General features: G+C 43.2%; 1 protein-coding gene across 1 annotated transcript in view; it reads right to left on the bottom strand.

Moving 5' to 3' along the window:
• The window catches only part of LOC137327530 (tyrosine-protein kinase BTK-like), a 384,163-nt gene that overhangs the window by 214,314 nt on the left and 150,394 nt on the right, over positions 1 to 19,455 (bottom strand). The gene's annotated exons all lie outside the window — the stretch shown is intronic.

Raw genomic sequence — 19,455 nt, 5'->3', positions numbered from 1 at the left:
GCGATAGTAACGGTAGATAGAGAAACTATTCCCTCTGTTGGGGGAGTCAAGGACAAGGGGGCATAACCTTAAAATTAGAGCTAGGCCGTTCAGTGATATCAGGAAGCACTTCTTCACACAAAGGGTAGTGGAAATCTGGAACTCTCTCCCCCAAAAAGCTGTTGAGGCTGGGGGTCAATTGGAAATTTCAAAACTGAGATTGGTAGATTTCTGTTGGGTAAGGGAATTCAGGGATATGGAACCAAGGTGATCAGCCATGATCTGATTGAATGGCTGAAGAAACTTGAGGGGCTGAATGGCCTCCTCCTGTTCCTATGTTCCTATGATTGGGTGGTAACTGGTCAGAGAGCTGATAGTGAAGGGGCCACAATGTGAATAAAGCTTCTGTCCTCCGTTGTGGGCTGTGATTCTGAATGCAGGCAAAACTTGAACAGAAAAGGGCATTCAATTTTTCAAGTCCATTGTTTGTAGATTTTGTTTACAATCAACGAACAGTGAAGTATTTGACATACTGAACTTACTCAGCTCAACTTTTTCAAGGGGCAGAGTCACCATACTGGGCAGTTTTCAGACAGGCTCATTTCTAGAAATAGGTAATGACAGTCTGCTCTTATTCTGAGGAGATGTTGCCTCAGGAAGAGGAGGTGCCTGTTGCCAATCCAATGTGGTTTCCAAAGTTTCATCTCAATTTTTATTCAACCCAGGCTGTCACGGGGGACCGATCGAGGGAGTCTCAGTCAGTCACCCACAAATGCATCAGGCAGGTGACCAGTGCTTTTTTTTACTCGTTCATGGGATGTGGGCGTCTCTGGCGAGGCCGGCATTTATTGCCCATCCCGAATTGCCCTTGAGAAGGTGGTGGTGAGCCGCCTTCTTGAACCGCTGCAGTCCGTGTGGTGAAAGTTCTCCCTTTTGCAAGGGACAGTCGATATATCTCATTCCAGCTGATGATAACAGTCAGACGGAGAGAGCATTGGGGTTTGCAACTCTGGCTGGCTTTCCACAAGTGCAGGGAGCCATAGACTGCACACACATATCAGGGCACCTCCAACCAGCCAGCAGCCTTTGTAAACTACAATGGATTCCACTCCATTAACGTTCAGCTCGTGTGCAACCACAAGAAGAGGTTCATGCAGGTATCTGCCCGACACCCAGGGAGCTGCCATGACCTCAGTCTTATATCCCCCCATGTTTTGCCCTGGGACCAGTCTTACAGGATGGCTGCTTGGGGACAAGGGATACCCCCTTATACCATGGCTGATGACACCTCTTTGGAACCCCATCACTCCACTCCAGGACGACAGCAGCCACATCACCACAAGGTCCGTCACAGAGCAGGCCATTGGGATGGTAAAGTTGAGGTTCAGGTGCCTTGACAGGTCTGGGGGCTCGCTGCAATCCTCACCAGCCAGAGTCTCCAGAATCACTGTGACGTGCTGCGTCCTGCGTAACATCACTCAACAGAGAGGACTGGGGGTGGAGGAGGAAGGAGGCCTGCAGGACTCATCATCTGATGAGGAAGAGGATGGTGAAGAGAATGCTGGAGGACATGACGCAGGGCGTGAGGAGCATCTTGCGGCCCCAGATGCTAGGGATGCTCACATAGCTCGACACCTCACTTAGAGCTCTGTCACTTCTACCACTCTTGACCAGACCACCAGAAGGAGGTGTATCACAGGAGATGGGTAAAGAAGGATGTGTCAAGCCTAGATCAGTGTGTTGGAGATGGTCAAATCTAGACCAGTGTGTGTTAGAGATGGTCAAATCTAGATCAGTGTGTGTTGGAGATGGTCAAATCTAGATCAGTGTGTGTTGGAGATGGTCAAATCTAGTTCAGTGTGTGTTAAAGATGGTCAAATCTAGATCAGTGTGTGTTGGAGATGGTCAAATCTAGATCAGTGTGTGTTGGAGATGGTCAAATCTAGTTCAGTGTGTGTTAAAGATGGTCAAATCTAGATCAGTGTGTGTTGGAGATGGTCAAATCTAGATCAGTGTGTGTTGGAGATGGTCAAATCTAGTTCAGTGTGTGTTAAAGATGGTCAAATCTAGATCAGTGTGTTGGAGATGGTCAAATCTAGATCAGTGTGTTAGAGATGGTCAAATCTAGATCAGTGTGTGTTAGAGATGGTCAAATCTAGATCAGTGTGTGTTAGAGATCGTCAAATCTAGATCAGTGTGTGTTGGAGATGGTCAAATCTAGATCAGTGTGTGTTGGAGATGGTCAAATCTAGTTCAGTGTGTGTTAAAGATGGTCAAATCTAGATCAGTGTGTGTTGGAGATGGTCAAATCTAGATCAGTGTGTGTTGGAGATGGTCAAATCTAGTTCAGTGTGTGTTAAAGATGGTCAAATCTAGATCAGTGTGTTGGAGATGGTCAAATCTAGATCAGTGTGTTAGATATGGTCAAATCTAGATCAGTGTGTGTTAGAGATGGTCAAATCTAGATCAGTGTGTGTTAGAGATGGTCAAATCTAGATCAGTGTGTGTTGGAGATGGTAAAATCTAGATCAGTGTGTGTTGGAGATGGTCAAATCTAGATCAGTGTGTGTTAGAGATGGTCAAATCTAGATCAATGTGTGTTGGAGATGGTCACATCTAGATCAGTGTGTGTGGAGATGGTCAAATCTAGATCAGTGTGTGTTGGAGATGGTCAAATCTAGATCAGTGTGTGTTGGAGATGGTCAAATCTAGTTCAGTGTGTGTTAAAGATGGTCAAATCTAGATCAGTGTGTGTTGGAGATGGTCAAATCTAGATCAGTGTGTGTTGGAGATGGTCAAATCTAGTTCAGTGTGTGTTAAAGATGGTCAAATCTAGATCAGTGTGTTGGAGATGGTCAAATCTAGATCAGTGTGTTAGAGATGGTCAAATCTAGATCAGTGTGTGTTAGAGATGGTCAAATCTAGACCAGTGTGTGTTAGAGATGGTCAAATCTAGATCAGTGTGTGTTGGAGATGGTCAAATCTAGATCAGTGTGTGTTGGAGATGGTCAAATCTAGTTCAGTGTGTGTTAAAGATGGTCAAATCTAGATCAGTGTGTGTTGGAGATGGTCAAATCTAGATCAGTGTGTGTTGGAGATGGTCAAATCTAGTTCAGTGTGTGTTAAAGATGGTCAAATCTAGATCAATGTGTGTTGGAGATGGTCAAATCTAGATCAGTGTGTTAGAGATGGTCAAATCTAGATCAGTGTGTGTTAGAGATGGTCAAATCTAGATCAGTGTGTGTTAGAGATGGTCAAATCTAGATCAGTGTGTGTTGGAGATGGTAAAATCTAGATCAGTGTGTGTTGGAGATGGTCAAATCTAGATCAGTGTGTGTTAGAGATGGTCAAATCTAGATCAATGTGTGTTGGAGATGGTCACATCTAGATCAGTGTGTGTGGAGATGGTCAAATCTAGATCAGTGTGTGTTGGAGATGGTCAAATCTAGATCAGTGTGTGTTGGAGATGGTCAAATCTAGTTCAGTGTGTGTTAAAGATGGTCAAATCTAGATCAGTGTGTGTTGGAGATGGTCAAATCTAGATCAGTGTGTGTTGGAGATGGTCAAATCTAGTTCAGTGTGTGTTAAAGATGGTCAAATCTAGATCAGTGTGTTGGAGATGGTCAAATCTAGATCAGTGTGTTAGAGATGGTCAAATCTAGATCAGTGTGTGTTAGAGATGGTCAAATCTAGATCAGTGTGTGTTAGAGATGGTCAAATCTAGATCAGTGTGTGTTGGAGATGGTAAAATCTAGATCAGTGTGTGTTGGAGATGGTCAAATCTAGATCAGTGTGTGTTAGAGATGGTCAAATCTAGATCAATGTGTGTTGGAGATGGTCACATCTAGATCAGTGTGTGTGGAGATGGTCAAATCTAGATCAGTGTGTGTTGGAGATTGTCAAATCTAGATCAGTGTGTGTTAGAGATGGTCAAATCTAGATCAGTGTGTGTTGGAGATGGTCAAATCGAGATCAGTGTGTGTTAGAGATGGTCAAATCTAGATCAGTGTGTGATAGAGATGGTCAAATCTAGATCAGTGTGTGTTGGAGATGGTCAAATCTAGATCAGTGTGTGATAGAGATGGTGAAATCTAGATCAGTGTGTTGGAGATGGTCAAATCTAGATCAGTATGTGTTGGAGATGGTCAAATCTTGATCAGTGTGTGTTGGAGATGGTCAAATCTAGATCAGTGTGTGTTGGAGATGGTCAAATCTAGATCAGTGTGTGATAGAGATGGTCAAATCTAGATCAGTGTGTGTTGGAGATGGTCAAATCTAGATCAGTGCGTGATAGAGATGGTCAAATCTAGATCAGTGTGTGTTGGAGATGGTCAAATCTAGATCAGTGTGTGTTGGAGATGTTCAAATCTAGATCAGTGTGTGTTCGAGATGGTTAAATCTAGATCAGTGTGTGTTGGAGATGGTTAAATCTAGATCAGTGTGTGTTGGAGATGGTTAAATCTAGATTAGTGTATTCTGCGGAGAGTGACTCACCTCCTGACTCCCCAAAGCCTTTCCACCATCTACAAGGCACAAATCAGGAGTGTGATGGAATACTCTCCACTTGCCTGGATGAGTGCAGCTCCAACAACACTTGTCGTCGTTGACTATATTCAAGGCTGAGATGGATAAATTTTTGGACTCTAGTGGATTCAAGGGATACGGGGTCAGGCACGAAAGTGGAGTTGAGGTTGAAGATCAGCCTTGATCTGGTTGAATGGTGGAGCAGGCTCGAGGGGCCGTATTGCCTACTCCTGCTCCTATTTCTTATGTTCTTATGTTCACTCAATAAGCTCGACACCATTCAGGACAAAGCAGCCCACTTGGTGGGATCCCATCCACCACCCTAAACATTCACTCCCTTCACCACCAGCGCACAGTGACTGCAGTGTGCACCATCCACAGGATGCACTGCAGCAACTCACCAAGGCTTCTTCGACAGCACCTCCCAAACCCGCGACCTCTACCACCTGGGAGGACAAGAGCAGCAGGCACATGGGAACAACACCACCTGCACGTTCCCCTCCAAGTCACACACCATCCCGACTTGGAAATATATCGCCGTTCCTTCATCGTCGCTGGGTCAAAATCCTGGAACTCCCTTCCTAACAGCACTGTGGGAGAACCTTCACCACACGGACTGCAGTGGTTCAAGAAGGCGGCTCACCACCACCTTCTCAAGGGCAATTAGGGATGGGCAATAAATGCCGGCCTCGCCAGCGACGCCCACATCCCATGAACGAATAAAAAAAGGGTGAGGCTGTGCACCTGGAATCTGCCCTATAATCTATTCCACATTTTGGAGAATTTTAGAGTCAAAGAATCGTGTGCCATAAGTTGAGTTTAACTCACACATAGTCCTCCAATTCACCCGACTGCTTTGGTGAATTGATGGATTTATTGCTGCTTGCTTTCCTGAAAATACAAACAAAAAAACAATAATGATTCATATTGAATCATTTACACTTTGAAAAATATTAGTTTACATCAAACTTGTCACCAGATCTGGGGAAATTTCAGCCTCACTGTGGCAGCAGTTTTCAAAGCCTAATATTACATAACAAAGCTTAAATTAGAAATAACTATAAACTCCCATCTATAAAAACAATTTAAAACAAATAAAAAATAAAACATTGAAAATGCTTTCATTCTGCTCATCCTACTGTTTATTTTCCCCTGTTCTTTCTTCTTTTCCATTTTCATTTTATCCTATTTTTATTTTTCTGTGCACACTCTTCCATGTTTTTGTAAAACACAAACTTTAAACTCTTTATTAATAATGAGGGCAGGTAAACAATGAATCAGTGTAATCTTTACTTAGTATCAGGAGTGGCTGGTTTAACTCGAGGCCCCTCGCTCTCACTGCCACACACTATCAGCACAATCAATACAACAAGACCACTTTCCAATCTCGGAACCGTTTTCGAGGACGATCCTATATTTCATTTTATTCGGTTCAACATTATCAAAAAGTATTTTTCTCTGGTATCGACTGGCAATCAGGGCCTGGAGCACAAGACAAAGCAGAGTAGCTTCCGAGACAAATGGTAATCCAGTCAAAATTCTTCAAATATCCTCAGATAATGAAATTACATTTTAATAGAGAGTTATGGACCCGGCTATATGAGTTAGTAATAGTAAGATAGTAACAGTTAGTAATAGTTACTAATAATGCAGCTAGATCTTCAGCCTATGCGAAGCTGCTACGATACAGAATTACAGCCTACAAATTAGTGTTGTCAGTATCAGCGGATATCATACAAATGTGTTAAGAATTCATATCTGTTAATATTTCCAACAGTCATTTATTGTGGCCCGTATGATAAAAAGAAGACCACAGTCCTTTTACCCGAAGAGATACAATCTGCCAACAGCCTGAGGAACTGTAGCCGTTTCCTAGTTAATATGTTGTATAAAGGAGCCATGATGAGGCCACTCCTGTCAATGTGACTGTATCCGACAGCAAAAGTAGACACATTCAGTTGGGGTGAGGGCAACCCGAATTCTCCCCAAAATACCATCTGGAAGGATCCAGCTAACTCTCAAAAGACCATGAAAGCAGAGCACACCTTGAAACATGGGCCTGGTCACTCAAGATGAGATTGGACAGGTGGACAAAGGAAAGGTGATATGGGAACAGGCTGGGTAAATGTGATTGGAACAGGTTGCTCACATGGAAGGGAAATTACAATCGGGATTGGCTGTGTCCAATGGTCTGCATTCATTCTATAACTTCGATGCACACCAGTGAATGTATTCCATGTACGTCAGTATGTGTATTCCATGTACGTCAGTGTGTGTATTCCATGTACGTCAGTGTGTGTATTCCATGTACGTCAGTGTGTGTATTCCATGTACGTCAGTGTGTGTATTCCATGTACGTCAGTCTGTGTATTCCATGTACGTCAGTATGTATATTCCATGTACGTCAGTGTGTGTATTCCATGTACGTCAGTATGTGTATTCCATGTACGTCAGTGTGTGTATTCCATGTACGTCAGTCTGTGTATTCCATGTACGTCAGTCTGTGTATTCCATGTACGTCAGTGTGTGTATTCCATGTACGTCAGTGTGTATATTCCATGTACGTCAGTGTGTGTATTCCATGTACGTCAGTCTGTGTATTCCATGTACGTCAGTGTGTGTATTCCATGTACGTCAGTGTGTATATTCCATGTACGTCAGTGTGTGTATTCCATGTACGTCAGTCTGTGTATTCCAGGTGCGTCAGTCTGTGTATTCCATGTACGTCAGAGTGTGTATTCCATGTACGTCAGTCTGTGTATTCCATGTCTAACAGTCTGTGCATTCCATGTACATCAGTGTGTGTATTCCATGTCCGTCAGTGTGTGTATTCCATGTACATTAGTCTGTGTATTCCATGTACGTCAGTGTGTGTATTCCATGTACGTCAGTGTGTGTATTCCATGTACGTCAGTGTATGTATTCCATGTACGTCAGTGTGTGTATTCCATGCCCGTCAGTGTGTGTATTCCATGTACGTCAGTCTGTGTATTCTATGTACGTCAGTGTGTGTATTCCATGTACGTCAGTGTGTGTATTCAATGTACGTCAGTGTGTGTATTCCATGTACGTCAGTGTGTGTATTCTATGTACGTCAGTGTATGTATTCCATGTACGTCAGAGTGTGTATTCTATGTACGTCAGTGAGTGTATTCCATGTACGTCAGTGTATGTATTCCATGTACGTCAGTGTGTGTATTCTCTGTCCGTCAGTGTGTGTATTCCATGTACGTCAGAGTGTGTATTCTATGTACGTCAGTGAGTGTATTCCATGTACGTCAGTGTGTGTATTCCATGTCCGTCAGTGTGTGTATTCTATGTACGTCAGTGTATGTATTCCATGTACGTCAGTGTGTGTATTCCATGTACGTCAGTGTGTGTATTCCATGTACGTCAGTGTGTGTATTCCATGTACGTCAGTGTGTGTATTCCATGCACGTCAGTGAGTGTATTCCATGTACGTCAGTGAGTGTATTCCATGTACGTCAGTGTGTGTATTCCATGTACGTCAGTCTGTGTATTCCAGGTGCGTCAGTCTGTGTATTCCATGTACGTCAGAGTGTGTATTCCATGTACGTCAGTCTGTGTATTCCATGTCTAACAGTCTGTGCATTCCATGTACATCAGTGTGTGTATTCCATGTCCGTCAGTGTGTGTATTCCATGTACATTAGTCTGTGTATTCCATGTACGTCAGTGTGTGTATTCCATGTACGTCAGTGTGTGTATTCCATGTACGTCAGTGTATGTATTCCATGTACGTCAGTGTGTGTATTCCATGCCCGTCAGTGTGTGTATTCCATGTACGTCAGTCTGTGTATTCTATGTACGTCAGTGTGTGTATTCCATGTACGTCAGTGTGTGTATTCAATGTACGTCAGTGTGTGTATTCCATGTACGTCAGTGTGTGTATTCTATGTACGTCAGTGTATGTATTCCATGTACGTCAGTGTGTGTATTCCATGTACGTCAGTGAGTGTATTCCATGTACGTCAGTGTGTGTATTCCATGTACGTCAGTGAGTGTATTCCATGTACGTCAGTGTGTGTATTCCATGTACGTCAGTCTGTGTATTCCATGAACGTCAGTGAGTGTATTCCATGTCCGTCAGTGTGTGTATTCCATGTACGTCAGTGTGTGTATTCCATGTACGTCAGTCTGTGTATTCCATGTACGTCAGTATGTATATTCCATGTACGTCAGTGTGTGTATTCCATGTACGTCAGTCTGTGTATTCCATGAACGTCAGTGAGTGTATTCCATGTCCGTCAGTGTGTGTATTCCATGAACGTCAGTGAGTGTATTCCATGTCCGTCAGTGTGTGTATTCCATGTACGTCAGTGAGTGTATTCTATGTACGTCAGAGTGTGTATTCCATGTACGTCAGTCTGTGTATTCCATGTCCGTCAGTGTGTGTATTCCATGTCCGTCAGTGTGTGTATTCCATGTCCGTCAGTGTGTGTATTCCATGTACGTCAGTGTGTGTATTCCATGTACGTCAGTGTGTGTATTCCATGTACGTCAGTGTGTGTATTCCATGTACGTCAGTGTATGTATTCCATGTACGTCAGTGTGTGTATTCCATGTACGTCAGTGTGTGTATTCCATGTACGTCAGTGTGTGTATTCCATGTACGTCAGTGTGTGTATTCTATGTACGTCAGTGTGTGTATTCTATGTACGTCAGTGTGTGTATTCCATGTACGTCAGTGAGTGTATTCCATGTACGTCAGTGTATGTATTCCATGTACGTCAGTGTGTGTATTCCATGTACGTCAGTGTGTGTATTCTATGTACGTCAGTGTGTGTATTCTATGTACGTCAGTGTGTGTATTCCATGTACGTCAGTGTGTGTATTCTATGTACGTCAGTGTGTGTATTCTATGTACGTCAGTGTGTGTATTCCATGTACGTCAGTGTGTGTATTCCATGTCCGTCAGTGTGTGTATTCCATGTACGTCAGTGTGTGTATTCCATGTACGTCAGTGTGTGTATTCTATGTACGTCAGTGTGTGTATTCTATGTACGTCAGTGTGTGTATTCCATGTACGTCAGTGTGTGTATTCCATGTACGTCAGTGAGTGTATTCCATGTACGTCAGTGTGTGTATTCCATGTACGTCAGTGTGTGTATTCCATGTACGTCAGTGTATGTATTCCATGTACGTCAGTGTGTGTATTCCATGTACGTCAGTGTGTGTATTCCATGTACGTCAGTGTGTGTATTCCATGTACGTCAGTGTGTGTATTCCATGTACGTCAGTGTGTGTATTCCATGTACGTCCGTGTGTGTATTCCATGTCCGTCAGTGTGTGTATTCCATGTACGTCAGTGTGTGTATTCCATGTACGTCAGTGTGTGTATTCCATGTACGTCAGTGTGTGTATTCCATTTACGTCAGTGTGTGTATTCCATGTACGTCAGTGTGTGTATTCCATGTACGACAGTCTGTTTATTCCATGTACGTCAGTGTGTGTATTCGATGTACGTCAGTGTGTGTATTTAATGTACGTCAGTGTGTGTATTCCATGTCCGTCAGTGTGTGATTTCCATTTACGTCAGTGTGTGTATTCCATGTACGTCAGTGTGTGTATTCCATGTACGTCAGTGTGTGTATTCCATGTACGTCAGTGTGTGTATTCCATGTACGTCAGTCTGTGTATTCCATGAACGTCAGTGAGTGTATTCCATGTCCGTCAGTGTGTGTATTCCATGTACGTCAGTGTGTGTATTCCATGTCCGTCAGTGTGTGTATTCCATGTACGTCAGTGTGTGTATTCCATGTACGTCAGAGTGTGTATTCCATGTACGTCAGTCTGTGTATTCCATGTCCGTCAGTGTGTGTATTCCATGTACGTCAGTGTGTGTATTCCATGTACGTCAGTGTGTGTATTCCATGTACGTCAGTGTGTGTATTCCATGTACGTCAGTGTGTGTATTCCATGTACGTCAGTGTATGTATTCCATGTACGTCAGTGTGTGTATTCCATGTACGTCAGTGTGTGTATTCCATGTACGTCAGTGTGTGTATTCCATGTACGTCAGTGTGTGTATTCCATGTACGTCAGTGAGTGTATTCCATGTACGTCAGTGTATGTATTCCATGTACGTCAGTGTGTGTATTCCATGTACGTCAGTGTGTGTATTCCATGTACGTCAGTGTGTGTATTCTATGTACGTCAGTGTGTGTATTCTATGTACGTCAGTGTGTGTATTCCATGTTCGTCAGTGTGTGTATTCTATGTACGTCAGTGTGTGTATTCTATGTACGTCAGTGTGTGTATTCCATGTACGTCAGTGTGTGTATTCCATGTACGTCAGTGTGTGTATTCTATGTACGTCAGTGAGTGTATTCCATGTACGTCAGTGTATGTATTCCATGTACGTCAGTGTGTGTATTCCATGTACGTCAGTGTGTGTATTCCATGTACGTCAGTGTGTGTATTCCATGTACGTCAGTGAGTGTATTCCATGTACGTCAGTGTGTGTATTCCATGTACGTCAGTGTGTGTATTCCATGTACGTCAGTGTGTGTATTCCATGTACGTCAGTGTGTGTATTCCATGTACGTCCGTGTGTGTATTCCATGTCCGTCAGTGTGTGTATTCCATGTACGTCAGTGTGTGTATTCCATGTACGTCAGTGTGTGTATTCCATGTACGTCAGTGTGTGTATTCCATTTACGTCAGTGTGTGTATTCGATGTACGTCAGTGTGTGTATTCCATGTACGACAGTCTGTTTATTCCATGTACGTCAGTGTGTGTATTCGATGTACGTCAGTGTGTGTATTTCATGTACGTCAGTGTGTGTATTCCATGTCCGTCAGTGTGTGTATTCCATGTACGTCAGTGTGTGTATTCCATGTACGTCAGTGTGTGTATTCCATGTACGTCAGTGTGTGTATTCTATGTACGTCAGTGAGTGTATTCCATGTCCGTCAGTGTGTGTATTCCATGTACGTCAGTGAGTGTATTCCATGTACGTCAGTGTGTGTATTCCATGTACGTCAGTGTGTGTATTCCATGTACGTCAGTGTGTGTATTCCATGTACGTCCGTGTGTGTATTCCATGTCCGTCAGTGTGTGTATTCCATGTACGTCAGTGTGTGTATTCCATGTACGTCAGTGTATGTATTCCATGTACGTCAGTGTGTGTTTTCCATGTACGTCAGTGTGTGTATTCCATGTACGTCAGTGTGTGTATTCCATGTACGTCAGTGTATGTATTCCATGAACGTCAGTGTGTGTATTCCATGTACGTCAGTGTACGTATTCTATGTCCGTCAGTGTGTGCATTCCATGTACGTCAGTGAGTGTATTCCATGTACGTCAATGTGTGTATTCTATGTCCGTCAGTGTGTGCATTCCATGTACATCAGTGTGTGTATTCCATGTACGTCAGTGTGTGTATTCCATATACATTAGTCTGTGTATTCCATTTACGTCAGTGTGTGTATTCGATGTACGTCAGTGTGTGTATTCCATGTACGTCAGTCTGTTTATTCCATGTACGTCAGTGTGTGTATTCCATGTACGTCAGAGTGTGTATTCCATGTACGTCAGTGTGTGTATTCCATGTACGTCAGTGTGTGTATTCCATGTACGTCAGTGTGTGTATTCTATGTACGTCAGTGAGTGTATTCCATGTCCGTCAGTGTGTGTATTCCATGTACGTCAGTGAGTGTATTCCATGTACGTCAGTGTGTGTATTCCATGTACGTCAGTGTGTGTATTCCATGTACGTCAGTGAGTGTATTCCATGTACGTCAGTGTGTGTATTCCATGTACGTCAGTGTGTGTATTCCATGTCCGTCAGTGTGTGTATTCCATGTACGTCAGTGTGTGTATTCCATGTACGTCAGTGTGTGTATTCCATGTACGTCAGTGTGTGTATTCCATGTACGTCAGTCTGTGTATTCCATGAACGTCAGTGAGTGTATTCCATGTCCGTCAGTGTGTGTATTCCATGTACGTCAGTGTGTGTATTCCATGTCCGTCAGTGTGTGTATTCCATGTACGTCAGTGTGTGTATTCCATGTACGTCAGTCTGTGTATTCCATGTCCGTCAGTGTGTGTATTCCATGTCCGTCAGTGTGTGTATTCCATGTCCGTCAGTGTGTGTATTCCATGTACGTCAGTGTGTGTATTCCATGTACGTCAGTGTGTGTATTCCATGTACGTCAGTGTGTGTATTCCATGTACGTCAGTGTGTGTATTCCATGTACGTCAGTGTATGTATTCCATGTACGTCAGTGTGTGTATTCCATGTACGTCAGTGTGTGTATTCCATGTACGTCAGTGTGTGTATTCCATGTACGTCAGTGTGTGTATTCTATGTACGTCAGTGTGTGTATTCCATGTACGTCAGAGAGTGTATTCCATGTACGTCAGTGTATGTATTCCATGTACGTCAATGTGTGTATTCCATGTACGTCAGTGTGTGTATTCCATGTACGTCAGTGTGTGTATTCTATGTACGTCAGTGTGTGTATTCTATGTACGTCAGTGTGTGTATTCCATGTACGTCAGTGTGTGTATTCCATGTACGTCAGTGAGTGTATTCCATGTACGTCAGTGTGTGTATTCCATGTACGTCAGTGTGTGTATTCCATGTACGTCAGTGTGTGTATTCCATGTACGTCAGTGTGTGTATTCCATGTACGTCCGTGTGTGTATTCCATGTCCGTCAGTGTGTGTATTCCATGTACGTCAGTGTGTGTATTCCATGTACGTCAGTGTGTGTATTCCATGTACGTCAGTGTGTGTATTCCATTTACGTCAGTGTGTGTATTCGATGTACGTCAGTGTGTGTATTCCATGTACGACAGTCTGTTTATTCCATGTACGTCAGTGTGTGTATTCGATGTACGTCAGTGTGTGTATTTCATGTCCGTCAGTGTGTGTATTCCATGTACGTCAGTGTGTGTATTCCATGTACGTCAGTGTGTGTATTCCATGTACGTCAGTGTGTGTATTCCATGTACGTCAGTGTGTGTATTCCATGTACGTCAGTCTGTGTATTCCATGTACGTCAGTGTGTGTATTCCATGTACGTCAGTGTGTGTATTCCATGTACGTCAGTGAGTGTATTCCATGTACGTCAGTGAGTGTATTCCATGTACGTCAGTGTGTGTATTCCATGTACGTCAGTGTGTGTATTCCATGTACGTCAGTGTGTGTATTCCATGTACGTCCGTGTGTGTATTCCATGTACGTCAGTGTGTGTATTCCATGTACGTCAGTGTGTGTATTCCATGTACGTCAGTGTGTGTATTCCATGTACGTCAGTGTGTGTATTCCATGTACGTCAGTGTGTGTATTCCATGTACGTCAGTCTGTGTATTCCATGAACGTCAGTGAGTGTATTCCATGTCCGTCAGTGTGTGTATTCCATGTACGTCAGTGTGTGTATTCCATGTCCGTCAGTGTGTGTATTCCATGTACGTCAGTGTGTGTATTCCATGTACGTCAGAGTGTGTATTCCATGTACGTCAGTCTGTGTATTCCATGTCCGTCAGTGTGTGTATTCCATGTACGTCAGTGTGTGTATTCCATGTACGTCAGTGTGTGTATTCCATGTACGTCAGTGTGTGTATTCCATGTACGTCAGTGTGTGTATTCCATGTACGTCAGTGTATGTATTCCATGTACGTCAGTGTGTGTATTCCATGTACGTCAGTGTGTGTATTCCATGTACGTCAGTGTGTGTATTCCATGTACGTCAGTGTGTGTATTCTATGTACGTCAGTGTGTGTATTCCATGTACGTCAGTGTGTGTATTCCATGTACGTCAGTCTGTGGATTCCATGTACGTCAGTCTGTGTATTCCATGTACGTCAGTCTGTGTATTCCATGTACGTCAGTGTGTGTATTCCATGTACGTCAGAGTGTGTATTCCATGTACGTCAGTGAGTGTATTCCATGTACGTCAGTGTGTGTATTCCATGTACGTCAGTGTGTGTATTCCATGTACGTCAGTGTGTGTATTCTATGTACGTCAGTGTGTGTATTCTATGTACGTCAGTGTGTGTATTCCATGTTCGTCAGTGTGTGTATTCTATGTACGTCAGTGTGTGTATTCCATGTACGTCAGTGTGTGTATTCTATGTACGTCAGTGTGTGTATTCTATGTACGTCAGTGAGTGTATTCCATGTACGTCAGTGTATGTATTCCATGTACGTCAGTGTGTGTATTCCATGTACGTCAGTGTGTGTATTCCATGTACGTCAGTGTGTGTATTCCATGTACGTCAGTCTGTGTATTCCATGTACGTCAGTGTGTGTATTCCATGTACGTCAGTGTGTGTATTCCATGTACGTCAGTGAGTGTATTCCATGTACGTCAGTGAGTGTATTCCATGTACGTCAGTGTGTGTATTCCATGTACGTCAGTGTGTGTATTCCATGTACGTCAGTGTGTGTATTCCATGTACGTCCGTGTGTGTATTCCATGTACGTCAGTGTGTGTATTCCATGTACGTCAGTGTGTGTATTCCATGTACGTCAGTGTGTGTATTCCATGTACGTCAGTGTGTGTATTCCATGTACGTCAGTGTGTGTATTCCATGTACGTCAGTCTGTGTATTCCATGTACGTCAGTCTGTGTATTCCATGTCCGTCAGTGAGTGTATTCCATGTACGTCAGTGTGTGTATTCCATGTACGTCAGTGTGTGTATTCCATGTACGTCAGAGTGTGTATTCCATGTACGTCAGAGTGTGTATTCCATGTCCGTCAGTGTGTGTATTCCATGTACGTCAGTGTGTGTATTCCATGTACGTCAGTGTGTGTATTCCATGTACGTCAGTGTGTGTATTCCATGTACGTCAGTGTGTGTATTCCATGTACGTCAGTGTGTGTATTCCATGTACGTCAGTGTGTGTATTCCATGTACGTCAGTGTGTGTATTCCATGTACGTCAGTCTGTGGATTCCATGTACGTCAGTCTGTGTATTCCATGTACGTCAGTCTGTGTATTCCATGTACGTCAGTCTGTGTATTCCATGTACGTCAGTGTGTGTATTCCATGTATGTCACAGTGTGTATTCCATGTACGTCAGTGTGTGTATTCCATGTACGTCAGTGAGTGTATTCCATGTACGTCAGTGTATGTATTCCATGTACGTCAGTGTGTGTATTCCATGTACGTCAGTGTGTGTATTCCATGTACGTCAGTGTGTGTATTCTATGTACGTCAGTGTGTGTATTCTATGTACGTCAGTGTGTGTATTCCATGTTCGTCAGTGTGTGTATTCTATGTACGTCAGTGTGTGTATTCTATGTACGTCAGTGTGTGTATTCCATGTACGTCAGTGTGTGTATTCTATGTACGTCAGTATGTGTATTCTATGTACGTCAGTGAGTGTATTCCATGTACGTCAGTGTATGTATTCCATGTACGTCAGTGTGTGTATTCCATGTACGTCAGTGTGTGTATTCCATGTACGTCAGTGTGTGTATTCCATGTACGTCAGTGTGTGTATTCCATGTACGTCAGTGAGTGTATTCCATGTACGTCAGTGTGTGTATTCCATGTACGTCAGTGTGTGTATTCCATGTACGTCAGTGTGTGTATTCCATGTACGTCAGTGTGTGTATTCCATGTACGTCAGTGTGTGTATTCCATGTACGTCCGTGTGTGTATTCCATGTCCGTCAGTGTGTGTATTCCATGTACGTCAGTGTGTGTATTCCATGTACGTCAGTGTGTGTATTCCATGTACGTCAGTGTGTGTATTCCATTTACGTCAGTGTGTGTATTCGATGTACGTCAGTGTGTGTATTCCATGTACGACAGTCTGTTTATTCCATGTACGTCAGTGTGTGTATTCGATGTACGTCAGTGTGTGTATTTCATGTACGTCAGTGTGTGTATTCCATGTCCGTCAGTGTGTGTATTCCATGTACGTCAGTGTGTGTATTCCATGTACGTCAGTGTGTGTATTCCATGTACGTCAGTGTGTGTATTCTATGTACGTCAGTGAGTGTATTCCATGTCCGTCAGTGTGTGTATTCCATGTACGTCAGTGAGTGTATTCCATGTACGTCAGTGTGTGTATTCCATGTACGTCAGTGTGTGTATTCCATGTACGTCAGTGTGTGTATTCCATGTACGTCCGTGTGTGTATTCCATGTCCGTCAGTGTGTGTATTCCATGTACGTCAGTGTGTGTATTCCATGTACGTCAGTGTATGTATTCCATGTACGTCAGTGTGTGTTTTCCATGTACGTCAGTGTGTGTATTCCATGTACGTCAGTGTGTGTATTCCATGTACGTCAGTGTATGTATTCCATCTACGTCAGTGTGTGTATTCCATGTACGTCAGTGTACGTATTCTATGTCCGTCAGTGTGTGCATTCCATGTACGTCAGTGAGTGTATTCCATGTACGTCAATGTGTGTATTCTATGTCCGTCAGTGTGTGCATTCCATGTACATCAGTGTGTGTATTCCATGTACGTCAGTGTGTGTATTCCATATACATTAGTCTGTGTATTCCATTTACGTCAGTGTGTGTATTCGATGTACGTCAGTGTGTGTATTCCATGTACGTCAGTCTGTTTATTCCATGTACGTCAGTGTGTGTATTCCATGTACGTCAGAGTGTGTATTCCATGTACGTCAGTCTGTGTATTCCATGTCCGTCAGTGTGTGTATTCTATGTACGTCAGTGTGTGTATTCTATGTACGTCAGTGTGTGTATTCCATGTACGTCAGTGTGTGTATTCCATGTACGTCAGTGTGTGTATTCCATGTACGTCAGTGTATGTATTCCATGTACGTCAGTGTGTGTATTCCATGTACGTCAGTGTACGTATTCTATGTCCGTCAGTGTGTGCATTCCATGTACGTCAGTGAGTGTATTCCATGTACGTCAATGTGTGTATTCTATGTCCGTCAGTGTGTGCATTCCATGTACATCAGTGTGTGTATTCCATGTACGTCAGTGTGTGTATTCCATATACATTAGTCTGTGTATTCCATTTACGTCAGTGTGTGTATTCGATGTACGTCAGTGTGTGTATTCCATGTACGTCAGTCTGTTTATTCCATGTACGTCAGTGTATGTATTCCATGTACGTCAGAGTGTGTATTCCATGTACGTCAGTGTGTGTATTCCATGTACGTCAGTGTGTGTATTCCATGTACGTCAGTGTGTGTATTCTATGTACGTCAGTGAGTGTATTCCATGTCCGTCAGTGTGTGTATTCCATGTACGTCAGTGAGTGTATTCCATGTACGTCAGTGTGTGTATTCCATGTACGTCAGTGTGTGTATTCCATGTACGTCAGTGAGTGTATTCCATGTACGTCAGTGTGTGTATTCCATGTACGTCAGTGTGTGTATTCCATGTACGTCAGTGTGTGTATTCCATGTACGTCAGTGTGTGTATTCCATGTACGTCCGTGTGTGTATTCCATGTCCGTCAGTGTGTGTATTCCATGTACGTCAGTGTGTGTATTCCATGTACGTCAGTGTGTGTATTCCATGTACGTCAGTGTGTGTATTCCATTTACGTCAGTGTGTGTATTCGATGTACGTCAGTGTGTGTATTCCATGTACGACAGTCTGTTTATTCCATGTACGTCAGTGTGTGTATTCGATGTACGTCAGTGTGTGTATTTCATGTACGTCAGTGTGTGTATTCCATGTCCGTCAGTGTGTGTATTCCATGTACGTCAGTGTGTGTATTCCATGTACGTCAGTGTGTGTATTCCATGTACGTCAGTGTGTGTATTCCATGTACGTCAGTCTGTGTATTCCATGAACGTCAGTGAGTGTATTCCATGTCCGTCAGTGTGTGTATTCCATGTACGTCAGTGTGTGTATTCCATGTCCGTCAGTGTGTGTATTCCATGTACGTCAGTGTGTGTATTCCATGTACGTCAGAGTGTGTATTCCATGTACGTCAGTCTGTGTATTCCATGTCCGTCAGTGTGTGTATTCCATGTCCGTCAGTGTGTGTATTCCATGTCCGTCAGTGTGTGTATTCCATGTACGTCAGTGTGTGTATTCCATGTACGTCAGTGTGTGTATTCCATGTACGTCAGTGTGTGTATTCCATGTACGTCAGTGTGTGTATTCCATGTACGTCAGTGTATGTATTCCATGTACGTCAGTGTGTGTATTCCATGTACGTCAGTGTGTGTATTCCATGTACGTCAGTGTGTGTATTCCATGTACGTCAGTGTGTGTATTCTATGTACGTCAGTGTGTGTATTCCATGTACGTCAGAGAGTGTATTCCATGTACGTCAGTGTATGTATTCCATGTACGTCAATGTGTGTATTCCATGTACGTCAGTGTGTGTATTCTATGTACGTCAGTGTGTGTATTCTATGTACGTCAGTGTGTGTATTCCATGTACGTCAGTGTGTGTATTCCATGTACGTCAGTGAGTGTATTCCATGTACGTCAGTGTGTGTATTCCATGTACGTCAGTGTGTGTATTCCATGTACGTCAGTGTGTGTATTCCATGTACGTCCGTGTGTGTATTCCATGTCCGTCAGTGTGTGTATTCCATGTACGTCAGTGTGTGTATTCCATGTACGTCAGTGTGTGTATTCCATGTACGTCAGTGTGTGTATTCCATTTACGTCAGTGTGTGTATTCGATGTACGTCAGTGTGTGTATTCCATGTACGACAGTCTATTTATTCCATGTACGTCAGTGTGTGTATTCGATGTACGTCAGTGTGTGTATTTCATGTACGTCAGTGTGTGTATTCCATGTCCGTCAGTGTGTGTATTCCATGTACGTCAGTGTGTGTATTCCATGTACGTCAGTGTGTGTATTCCATGTACGTCAGTGTGTGTATTCCATGTACGTCAGTGTGTGTATTCCATGTACGTCAGTCTGTGTATTCCATGTACGTCAGTGTGTGTATTCCATGTACGTCAGTGTGTGTATTCCATGTACGTCAGTGAGTGTATTCCATGTACGTCAGTGTGTGTAT

This window comes from Heptranchias perlo, chromosome 11 (assembly GCF_035084215.1).
Source record: "Heptranchias perlo isolate sHepPer1 chromosome 11, sHepPer1.hap1, whole genome shotgun sequence".
NCBI classification, from domain to species: domain Eukaryota; kingdom Metazoa; phylum Chordata; class Chondrichthyes; order Hexanchiformes; family Hexanchidae; genus Heptranchias; species Heptranchias perlo.
The sequence above is the reverse complement of the archived record's forward strand: the minus strand, read 5'-3'. Positions and strand labels throughout refer to the sequence as shown.